This window comes from Oncorhynchus gorbuscha, linkage group LG05 (genome assembly GCF_021184085.1).
Source record: "Oncorhynchus gorbuscha isolate QuinsamMale2020 ecotype Even-year linkage group LG05, OgorEven_v1.0, whole genome shotgun sequence".
Classification (NCBI taxonomy): domain Eukaryota; kingdom Metazoa; phylum Chordata; class Actinopteri; order Salmoniformes; family Salmonidae; genus Oncorhynchus; species Oncorhynchus gorbuscha.
In genome coordinates this window covers 31,178,239-31,191,379 of record NC_060177.1, presented here as the reverse complement: position 1 = coordinate 31,191,379, position 13,141 = coordinate 31,178,239, and the positions used below count along the sequence as shown (strand labels likewise).

The following is a 13,141-nucleotide window of genomic DNA, read 5'->3' as shown; positions in this document are numbered from 1 at the left end:
GAGATAACAGCTAAATCACAAAAACAAGCCTGTATCCCTCCCGCTCCCTCCACTGAGTGCTAACATGTACTTCCAGGGTGACAATCTGTATGAAACATGTAAACCGTTTGAGGACAAGAACGTTGATCAGCTGAGGACCAATAGAACCAGTAGAGTGTCAAAACGGTTCTCTATGGCCCTTCACAGAGAGCGACACGAGCCTCTGGCGGTGCAAAAGAACACTTGTATTACCTGGCTAATGCCACTCAATCAACGCTAACCTAGTCTGTGGCGTGAAGCCGGGGCGAGCTCTCTGTCGGAGCAGGTAAGGAGCTGGGGACAAACACGCTGCATATCACGTGAGATCTCAGACCAGATCAGGGACAGGAGTGCAAAACGTTTTAGAAATGTAATGTTGGGTGGGAAACCAAAAACAGACACAGACAGGAAGCTATAGCCTGAAGCACGTTTCACAAGGGGAAGAGCGCGTGAATGTTTACTAACGTTAGCTCGCGCTGGCGAACACAATTAAAACGTTCACACACACACGTCAACATCCCCAAGAGGTAGTCCGCGGTCGAACACAATTAAAACGTTCGCACACACGTCAACAGCCCCAAGAGGTAGTCCGCTGGCGAACACAATTAAAACGTTCGCACACACATGCCAACAGCCCCAAGAGGTAGTCCGCTGGCGAACACAATTAAAACGTTCGCACACACATGCCAACAGCCAAGAGGTAGTCCGCTGGCGAACACAATTAAAACGTTCACACACACACACGTCAACATCCCCAAGAGGTAGTCTGCGGCGAACACAATTAAAATGTTCACACACACACACGTCAACATCCCCAAGAGGTAGTCCGCGGCAAACACAATTAAAACGTTCACACACACACACACACGTCAACATCCCCAAGAGGTAGTCCACGGCGAACACAATTAAAACGTTCACACACGTCAACATTCCCAAGAGGTAGTCCGCCGAGACGTCCAAGTAAGTCTATATTATTTACATATGTAGTGCATAACTAAACGTTAGACATTATATGTGTTGCCCCTAAGGGTGGAGCACTGTTCCCTAGCCTTAGTACTGCAACAGAACATGAATGTACAGCAAGTCTGCCTAAAGCAGAAACCACACCACGACAACATCAGATCCAATGCATTATTAGCCTCTCTTTCAGTCTACCTCTCTGGTGTCATCATTCTGTATGTTTCCCTCTCCACACACACACACACACACACACACACACACACCTGATTGTTCATGATGGCACAATGGCCTCACGCTCTGCATGTTAAACACAGGTAGCGTGTTCTATTCATGGACGGTAGCACATACGTGTTCATCCACATCACGTACACATGCTTGCACACACACACACACACACACACACACACACACACCTGTACAGATGGTTCCTACGGTAACATGCCATCTGCCCAGCAGGAGGACTAGAGCAGCTTACAGGCACGATGCCCCGCCCTCTCCACACACACACACACACACACACACGTTTGTTTTACTATCCTTGTGGGGCCCGAAAAACCCTACACCCTAACCTTAACCCCAAACCCTAAAATTAAACCTAACCTTAACTCTTAACCATAACCTTAAATCTAACCCTAATTGTAACCCTAAACCTAAACTCTAAGCCTAAAATAACCTTTTCCCTTGTGGGGTCCATCCAAATGTTCCTATCCCTGTGAGAAATTTGGTCCCCACAAGGATAGTGAAACCAGACCACACACACACACACACAAACAGATCCGCGGCCACACAAGGAAAATCGGAAAGAGGATTACATACGAACAATACACACACACACACTCTCTTCACTACAACTACCACCCTAGCGCTATGGAAATCCCACCATTAACTCTCATAATCTGCCATAAACCTCATGTAAATCTTTCCATGACCCAAACAATACCTGAATGCCTCATGGATTCACACACATGTTCATGACTGGTACACACAAACACACGTGCACGCACACAATTTGAGAGGAGAGGCTGGAGGAGAGGCTGTACTGTAGGTGGGTGGGTGTTTGGCTGACCCGGCCCAGGGCCCAGACACTCTGCTGACTGCGCTAACACAGTAGGCTAATACAGGATGTAAGTCAGGGACATACAACGCCGGAGCCTAAGGAGGCTCTTACACGGGGCACTGTGCCAAGGAGCAATACTAACATTGTCGCTCCAACTTTCAATTCGTTTCCACACTCACTGGCACATCTTTGACATATCACCTCCACTGCACACACACACACACACACACACACACACACACACACACACACACACACACACACACACACACACACACACACACACACACACACACACACACACACACACACACACACACACACACACACACACACACACACACACACACACACACATCTCGTTTCACCATCACAGCATAAGGCTGGATAACAGAGCTTGAGACATCATTTCACTTTTTCCATCTGTATCATAGAAACATGCAATGTCCTCTAATCCCATTTGGTCTGTTGTGCAGAGAGTGTGGGTAGGGAGGGGCTCACAGTGAATTATCAAAACAATCAAAACCTGGACTATCGTACACATAAGCAAAACACATAAACAAAACTATGCTGTATCATCCACTGCAGAGCAAATAATTGCTGGTTTCCCGGATAGTGTCTTCATCCTGTGTCCTCTGTGTATGTCTCTGTGGGCCCATGACCTCGCGACCCTTGGTGTCACCCCAGGCATCCAGCATGCGTCATACCAAAAATGTGGCCAGGGCACTGGGGAATTTTATGAAGATGAGAGAGACAGAACGGACGTTTGGGTTAGGGACTCCATCACTCTTCCTGTCAAACATGGACAAGGAGCAGAGATAGGCTGTTCTCGGCAGAGCAGAGATAGATGAGAGAGAAAGAGAGAGAACGGAATGATAAAATTAACTAGAAAATTGTAGACGAAGGAACTGTAAGTCGAGCAGGATCAGATCTCAGCTGACTCTCTCTCTCACACACACACACACACACACACACACACACACACACACACACACACACACACACACACACACACACACACACACACACACACACACACACACACACACACACACACACACACACACACACACACACACACACACACACACACACACACACACAGGGGAGAGAGATGAGAGAGAGCAGAGAGAGAGGATAGATTTAGTAACAGTTCACACCAGAACATCCAGCAGTCAGAGACACAGGCAGAACAAGCAGAACAGAACCCTTAGCTCCGCCCCCTCACAGCTCCCCTGTGATAGGTCAGGGGGCCAGGCAGCGTCCCTGAGAACAGACCGGCTTAAAGCAGCCCCTGGCTGGCCGCCCTCCAGAGTCTTTCTACAGGCTGTGGGAAACAGTTTAGCTCTCCAGACCAGTCTAATCATTTCATCAGGCCTGAAGAACAGCAGCTCCCTCTGACCTTTCGTGTTCTGCGTTTAAAGCACTGCGGGACAATGGCAACACACCAGTAGTGAGAAAAGAGGGCCTTTCCAGGCCTCCTACCCCCCTGGAGGAGGACTTTCTATTGCCTCCCAACTCCTCTTCATCTCCACTTCAGGAGCTCCCCGACTCCCCTGAGGGTGTGAGAGGGGTTACCGACACCAACGCTCTCCCTGACTCACTCCCCTCCACAGCGAAGTTAAAATCTCCCTCCCAAACAACCGGCACATATCAAAACAGTCCCCTGTAAAAGTAGAGCCCCCACACTGCGAGTCTGCTTCGCTCCCTTTCCACACAGACCAGAGAGGACAGGCTGGACTAGAGCATGAAGGGCAGGAAGACTAACTAGCCCTCTGCAATGATGACTAAGGACTGGTATGCAGAGCTTAGACAGGGCAAGAGAGACAAGAGAACAAGAAAGGCCTACTGTTGTATTTGGTTCACCAGTAAGAACAACAAAAACAGTGACAAAAATCAAATCACAGTGCACACAACAACAAAAGAGCAAATGCGTATTATGACAAATGCTGTGTCACAAATGGAAACAAAGGTTCCCAAGAGAGACGTCAGAAAGACGTGCGAGGCAGAGTGCTACCCAGCCGCTACATCTGCATCATAACATAAAGCCACGGTTGCCATGTCAACACAACCAGAGGAATAGCTACGTAGATGTGAGCACACACTAATGGCTTTAAAATGAGCGGGAGGGAGGAAGGAGGGGAGGGGGGTGAACGGAGAGAAGGGTGGATACGAAAGGGAAACAGAGGGGAAGAACGATAGGGTGAAAATAGCAGGAATGGAGACCAAGATGGAGTGTTGGTTGAAAAGAAGGGGGAGCAGAGAAAAACAGACAGCCATTTAGGAGATCAAGCAGCTATAAATATTGTCCTTAGGGACAGAGACGAGAGAGGCAGACGGAGACAGAGCTATAGAAGGAGATACGACGATCGCCTTTTTACACACCGTCTAAACACTTTCATACTGTACCCACCAACTAATCCCTTCACTCCCCAAAATACAGCCCCCATTACGGAAACCAGTTCCTCTCCCTGTGGCCACCTAAGAGAAACACCTGATGCCCATCGCTCAGACTGTTTAGTGTATTCAGACATTTATGGACAGTGCTCTGTGCTGGTGTGGTCTGGTCCCCCTTTCCCAGAGGCCTCGGGGACTGGCTGGGGTGAAGGACGATAGGCACAACTGGCCTTGGTCTCGAAATTTCCCTTTATGGGCAGAGAGGAGCGCCTCCGAACCAACACCCAGCCTCTGTGTGTAAAACGTGGAGTAGAGAAATAGAAGGTGTAAACGGTGTATGTGTGTGTGTTACAGGCGTGGTGTCGAACGAACAGGAAGTAAGGAGTGGGGAAGAAAGACAGAGGGAGAAAGGAGCGGAGTGAGTGTGGCAGGCAGGCAGGTGGACGGACAGACAGACAGAATGCAGGCAGCCAGAGAGAGCAGGGTTAATGAAATGAGTGATGATAGCACCAGCTGAGCCAGCAGTAGCAGCAGCAGTAGGGAGATCACGCATGATTACTAACACTTAATACCCTGGATTACCCTGGTACTGGCCTGGCCTGGCCTGTCTGATCCTTCACACACACACATACACTCTCTACCTCCTACTTCCACCCCCAGTCCAGCCAGCCACCACCATAACCTACTATCCACACACACACCTCAACCCCCACCCTACCACTTCCACCCCCTGTCCAGCCAGCCACCACCATAACCTACTATCCATACACTGTCCTCACCCCCCACCCTACCACCACCCCCTGTCCAGCCAGCCACCACCATAACCTACTATCCATACACTGTCCTCACCCCCCACCCTACCACCACCCCCTGTCCAGCCAGCCACCACCATAACCTACTATCCATACACTGTCCTCACCCCCGCCCTACCACCACCCCCTGTCCAGCCAGCCACCACCATAACCTACTATCCATACACTGTCCTCACCCCCGCCCTACCACCACCCCCTGTCCAGCCAGCCACCACCATAACCTACTATCCATACACTGTCCTCACCCCCCACCCTACCACCACCCCCTGTCTAGCCAGCCACCATAACCCACATAGGCTGGGAAGCTGCCGTTTGACTGGCCTGGTCTGGACTAGGCAGGGCTGGGCTGGAGACGGGACACTGGCCCACAGCAGTCAGGCATGACTGAACACTGAACACTTTCTATTCCACTGATCAAGCTGACCTGGATGTAGGACAGATCGATAAGGCAATGTCCATGCAACACAAACACAATAGACAGTCTCTCTCCGCAATGACCACGTGACCTCATTGGCTTGATCCGAAATACAATTCAAGTTGATTATTTTCTTAGGATTGTGTCTATTGGCATTATTCAGCATTTGTTGACAGAACACAACAATTAAAGGATCTGGAACCTAAAAACAAGCGGTTGTCAATGAGGTTAAAAGAGGTCAAGACATGATAATAAACATGGCCTTTGACCCTTTCAGCCCTGTATTAACCGTGGATCTGAGAGGAGCTAACAGCACCAACCCTATAAAACCTGACGGGGTAACAGCCTGCATCAACCAGGCCCAGCGGTGAACTAATCATCCCCAGCCTAAAGGCGGCTCAACCTGGGGCCGTGCTGTATAACACACACTGTCACACGGGGAGACAGCCAAAAACACACGGACCGGAACACAAAGCCTACTAGCTAACAGCAAGCAAAACAACCTCGCTCTATCCCTCTCTAACTCACCTCACACACAACAACTCTTCCATTCTCTCTCGGTCTTCTCTCTCTCTCTCTCTCTCCCCCTTCTATGTAGGCCATCTCCACCTTCCTGAGATTGCCTTTTGTTTTGGAGAGAGTGGTACAAAAACAACATTATTGGCTTTAATGAAGCCACAGTAACAATGGTCATCTCGCTCTCCCTCACTCCCTCCCTCCGGCCACTCTGTGAGGACACATCCTGGTGTCACAGTCCTCCTTTGTCCCTCAGGCGGCCAGCACAAGGCCAGCTCTATGTAAGTGGGAAGCAGAGAACACATCCAAGCCAAGGCCAAGTCTCCTCTTAATGAGAGAAGAGACTGCTGCTGGGAGACAGAGAGACAGAGAGAGGGAGAGAGCGACCTGTTTGGGACACGCCACTCATCCTCCTCCCACATCTCCCCTCACCAGCCCCCAGGCTCAGCCCCAGTCTGCCTTCCAGTCTGGCTTTCAAATCAGTAAAGGCACTAAACCAAAACCAATGACTATAAGAGGGTGCTATAAGCAGGTTGTACACACTGAGGTTGGAGCCTTGGAGGTTACTATCCATAAACACCCAGTAATCAAGAACATTCTATTCAGACCGACCATTCACAATCCCTATTTCATATCGCTTTAGAATTCTACATTTCACCACGGCCGACCTATCTATTGTAAAATAGTGGATGTCATCTCTCAAATTACTCCTCTCACTTGGCAACACAGCTATTTTTCTGCCATCACGCTCTCGCTCTGTTGCTTGGCAACTGGGCCTGCGATCCACCTCTTCTCTGGTTGGTTGATTGAAAGCACAGAGAGCGAGAAACTCCCATATCCATTAGGTGAAATACCACAGTGTGACATCACAGCAGCAAGATTTGTGACCTGTTGCCACAAAAAAAGGGCAACCAGTGAAGAACAAACACCATTGTAACTACAACCTATATTTATGTTTATTTATTTTCCCTTTTGTACTTTAACCATTTGCACATCGTTACAACACTGAATATATACATAATATGACATTTGTAATGTCTTTATATATTTTTTTTAATAGTATATCATCTACCTCACTTGCTTTGGCAATGTTAACACGTTTCCCATGCCAATAAAGCCCCTTGAATTCAATCGAGCGACAAGAGACAGTAATCCTCCAGATCTGTCACTTGGTAAAGGATTGGCATGTTTCAGTTGCCATTGACAAGTCCTTGCCCCGCCTCCCCCTATCCGACAGGGATTAATGTATTATAGCAAGCATGCTGACCATATTGTTCTGTCAAAATCGTTAGATAGAGAGATAGAGAGAGAGATATCCCACTGCTGCAACCACAATGCATGCTTGGCTTCCTTCCTGTCTCCATTATGTTTCTATGAGGAGCGTTGGAGGTTGAAATCCCACCAACCTCAGCAGACTGTTCCTCCATGGAGAAAGACCACTAAAACACACACACACACACACACACACACACACACACACACACACACACACACACACACACACACACACACACACACACACACACACACACACACACACACACACACACACACACACACACACACACACACACACACACACACACACAGTAAGGCCGGGTGTACACTACACGACTTTCAAAATCCTAACCTTGCTGAGCCTTACACGACCGGCGTTCCTGTAGCTTCTTCCTGTCTTACCAACGCAGTGGTGAGCACACTAAACGATCTGGCACAGACGGGGGGACACGCACTACAAGATTCTTCACCATGCCGTCCCACGAAAGCAACGAGGTGATGAGATAGTTAAAAGTAGTTAAAAGTAGCTAGATCGATCTGTGGCTCAGAAGCAGCCTCACAGCAGACATTCGCGGTCGCCACACGGAGTTGAAATATCGAGCAAAGACATTTTGACTTGAACAACATCTCGCTCGTGAACTACAGAGCTGTAACGATTTGACACTTTGGCTTTGGTTAATGAAGTACAAACGCATACGAGTGGCAGGCATGGCCTCTGCTGGAGAGTCGACACATCCTGGGTGGTTTGAAACCACCGTTCTCAAAACGTGTCGTTGCACATCTCACACTACAAGAGCGTCGCAGATCTGTTGCCGGTGAAATCAAACACGTTTGAAAATATCAGGATCGGTGACCCTAAGTCTCTGACCCGCTCACATTAAAAGAAAACGAGTGTCGTGCTCCCCAGAGTAGGCAACGACATTGGGGATTTTGTCTCCGGTATGAAAAACGTGTCTAGGACAGCTAAATCAGGGAACAGAAATCGTGTGGTGTACACCCATCTTAAAAACACACGCACACGTTGTTCTCCCCCCCCACATTTAACACCCATCAGCACTTCTCACGGCAGCTACACACTAACAAAAGCCAGGAAACACAGAGTCAATCAACCTATGGGGACAGGAGAGTGGTCTTTCCTTAGAATCCTGTGATTCTTGCTCATTCCTTTACTGCCCTCTGGGGGGGGGGCATGTCTGGTCTGACCCACGAGGAGTCAAAGGTCATCATGGCCTCTAAAGAATATCCACATCACCTCCTCGCCTCAACATAGCACTCACTAACCTCGGATAAGTTGCTAACCAATGGGTACGGCTCATAATAATGGCTGAAACGGAGTGAATGGAATGGCATCAAACACATGGAAACCATGGAAACCATGTATTTGATACAGTTCCACCGATTAGAATGCAAAGTATAGCTACAATGTGTCCAAAAAAAGAGTCAAAGAGCTGAAAGAAATGTGTTTTTTGCATTGACAGCCGTACTACACACTAATACACTACCAATCTACGACAGGCTTATTTAGTCTGTATGAGAGAGCGGTCCTCACCCACAGTGTAACACTGTTGTTTCTTCTTCACCCGGGTGCTGCGACAATGATCCCTGGTGGGTCCGTGAGAAGGTCGTGTTTAGTCTCCGTCTTAATTGTGCTGTGATAATAGGGTGAGCTGCCCAGGACGATGCCTCAGGCATCGATGCCTCAGGCTCTCACAAGGGAGTCGATGTTCCCTAGAGGGGGGTGCCATGGAGGAGCTGAGTCAGGACAGCTGATCATGCCAGCAGTATTAACTGGTCCTTGTGTAGCCCAGGGAGTGGAGTGTTGAAGGAACAGACAACCAGGGCTCTAACATGGCCTGAGGACACACACACGGTCAATGTCCCGGTCAAGACACACACACACACTCCATGCCATGTCCCAGTCAAGACACACACACACACTCCATGCCATGTCCGGGTCAACACACACACAGGCTAACACCCTCCAGGGTCCCATCTTCAACTTGACTCCAGCCAACAGAATGTTCTGTTCTTGTTCTCTCTCCCAGTCTTTCGCTCCAGAAACAATTTCACAATATCCTTCTCTGTCTTGATCTGAGCCAGCAGCAACAGCAGCAGACAAATGCCTTCTCCCTTCAAAACCAAATGACACAGACCCAGTCTGTGCCTTTTGTGATCATCCCTTTCTTTGCAAATTAATGTGTTCTTCATTTTCACGTCAGTCTAAGTGCATTCCAGTCACCAAGCCGCTATTGAAAGATATAATGGTGCCTAGCTACACTGGGTATCAGCTTTGGGCATTGAAATGAGATGTCTAACAGCTGAAGCAGTCAAAAACGCTCCCTGTTCCACATTTTGTGATGTCTTTGACTAGATGCTCACGAGCTGAGTGACTGTCCAATGTCAGCCTGTATTTAGCGTCGAAGATAATATTAATATGGTAGAGAGAAATAAAAACAAATACAAAATCTTTAGAGGTCACACACACCGTTTTGCTCCTCATTCCCTCCATTAGGCTCCACGCTACCATTTGCTGAGCTGGCAGCCATGTATTTTCTGCCTTCTAGGGGGAGTCTTTTTGCCCCCTAGCGTATGAATCAGATTTATGATGTTCATTATAGGCCTTCCTATTCAACTCATGCAAGCAGGCCGTAAAACACCCAGATGAAGTCGTGTACGAGCTCATCTTGCGCAGAGCACATCTGAGTGGACTCTTTATGACCAGGCTACTTTGTGGGTAGCGAGGCTTTTGGGATAGCCCCAGGTTTTAATGCTTCTACTGTGGGGGCCAAGAATGGAGAGAGAAAGAGAACAGAATATGAGCCAAAAAAGCTTTTGTCATTTGTATTCTCTGAAATGAATTAAGCTTTTTATGTGACAGAAAAAGGCTATCAGCTTCGAAAAGGACTCTACACACAGCATCCAATGTCAGTGGTGGCCATCAATAATTCAGCCATTCAGTGGTCATGTCTCACCCTGGTACTTATTATAGCTCTCAATGAGTAGCATTCCACGAGACGGTTTGGCAAATTATATTTGTTTTGGAAAAGAAAGAGACTGTGCAGTCAAAATAATTGGTAACCCCTGTGTGTGAGAGAAAGAGAACAGAACAGTGAATGTGTAAGGGGAAAGCAGCTGGGTGGAGGAGAATGAGGAGTAAAAGGCTGCTCAATGAGAGGCAGAGGACAGGTTATTAGAGACAGGAAGCATGCCCCCCCCTTTACCCTACCCCAAACCACCAACCCCGGACCACAGCAGCCCCCCCCACCAGCAAGATGAAAGCCTGGTTTGTGTTTGTTTGTTTGCCCCCACCTCCCTCCCCTCCCCAATGTTTTGCTCTGGGGAAAGTGTGAGGTAGTGAGGGCAGAGGGGCACATCTGAAAAACACAAACTCCTCTCCGCAACTTTGCCCCTTGTCGGGGAGTTGACACTTTTTCCTTCACTCATAGTTCCTTCTCTCGCCTCATATCGCCGCTCTCTACTCTCAACATGCAGAGTACCCAGTACCCATATCTTCCATATCTCCCTCCCTCTAGGTCCTGTCTGCGGTCCAGTCTAGCCTGTTTGATCCTGCAGTCTGTTAGTTGGCGGTCAGTCTCCTCAGAGAAGAAGCCTACAAAGGGCCTGTTAGCCCGTGCTCGCTCCAGCACCAATTGGAGCGAGCAGGGGCTAACAACTCTACAGAACACCTATATGCATCCCAGCTGGATCTGAGCAGTTCTGCCCACACACACAGGATTCTACAGAACATCTGGATGTGTTACAGCTGGACCTGTGGGGATCAAAATCAGGTTTAGCAAAGCAACTGCCTCTACGCCACCAGCATGGCTATGGAGCAGGGAACTGGCCTCAGCAGCTCCACATGGACCTCAGGCTTGTTCTTTGCTTTGTCATAGAACCTAACACCGCAGAACATCACCACTCCTTCAGAGAAGAGGCTGGTGTTCTGTCACACGGACCTCAAACCAACTATTTCTATGTTCTGTATGTCTGAGAACAGAGCACGGGAGGGAGGGAGAGAGAGAGAGGGAGAGAGAAAGAGAGAGTCTTCACCCTGTGGGGCTGAGACAGACAGACAGAGCCTGTTACTGTAATGTCTCTCACACACACACACACACACACACACATTCTAAATGGCCAGATGAGACAATTACTTAAGAGACACCACACCATTGAACTGGTTTCATTCATGAGGAAGGCCTATCAGAACACACAAGGCAGTCAGAGGGATAATTGTGCGTTCGTATAGAGTCACAGCATTGAGAACGGTTACTCTACTGTATGTTGTGGTTACCACACACCTCCTCCATCACCAGGAGAACTGCAGCGTGTTGGACCACGTGGCAGATAAACATACTGTACAGATGTGCCTGTCTGCTGTGTGTGTGTGTGTGTGTGTGTGTGTGTGTGGGGGGGGGGTCATGGATGAGCCATGTGGAGCCCACAGGTCTCTGACCAACAGCGGTGCCCCCACGGTCCCCACCACAAGTCTCCAATAATCACAGCTAATGCCACAGTCACGGCCACAACTGAGCAGCCATGCAGACACGCCCACAAAGGAATAACAGACACGCGCGCACTGGAGAGTTCTCAACTCTATACATTACTGCTGAATCCGCACACTCTTCTACTACAACAAAAAGAGAAGATTTTAAAAAACGACATTATCGTCCATCTCCTTCCTCTCCCGTCTCTGACATAATACATTGTTCCATCTTGTTGTGTCCTTGAAGAACCTCCCATCTCTCTCGCTCTCCTTTCCTACAGCTCCTCTCCTACACTATCATGTACTTCCTCCCTCTGTCCCCGGCGGTGTGTGTGTGTGCGTGTCCTGCCCTAGGTGGGCCCCTGTGGTCTCTGGAGGATGTAGGATCATTAGGATGTGCCCCTCACTGCTTTTACAGGCCAGACAGGAAGCACCCAACCCTGTCAGCTCAGTAAAAATGCCAAAGCCTGGTGTGGTCGCACACACACACACACACACACACACACACACACACACACACGAAGGGGGGCAAACACACATGCACAGGCAAATACAAACACACACACACACCATACACACATACAGTACAACAGCCACACCCAATAAGATCCAGCATTCCATATCCCTAGAAAATGTAACTTCACTATTAGACCTACAGTCTGTATTGTCCATCTGCTCATGCCGTAAAACAAGGCTGAGTGTTCCCCCTAGTAAGTCTTCTGAAAGGAGCTCAGCACAGTCTCCTAACACTGCCCCGAGCCCCCAGCCAAAAAGAACCCTGCTGCCCAGACTCTTGCCATATCTTCTCTCTCTTGTACCATAAACCAAGCCTTTGTTCTCCACTCCTCACATTACCCGGCGGGATGATGCTCTATTCATCTCCATCTCTGCTCCCTAAACACAGCTAATTCAGGGATGAAGCCTCTTCAAAGTTCTTAGAGAATGTAACTTTAGGCACAGTATCAAACGCAACTCTTTTTTTTAAATCAGTAAACAAATGTATTAAAGCATGTCCAAGTAGAGCTGATGTGGATTCTTTAACTGGATGCACAACAATCTGTTCACAACAACAGGAGGAGTGATCCTCTAATCACAAATCTGTCTGTCTATCCTCCTCTGGAAAGGCTGCCGTCCAAAAGATTAACCCAAATCATCTGGGATACCCTCATCCCCACACTCATGCAAAACGTACATTACTCTACACA

The 13,141-nt window shown here is 48.6% G+C and overlaps 1 protein-coding gene across 6 annotated transcripts in view; it reads right to left on the bottom strand.

Annotated features, from left to right (window-relative positions):
• mtss1lb (MTSS I-BAR domain containing 2b) overlaps positions 1–13,141 on the bottom strand; it is a 74,765-nt gene that overhangs the window by 47,645 nt on the left and 13,979 nt on the right. The window lies entirely within an intron of this gene.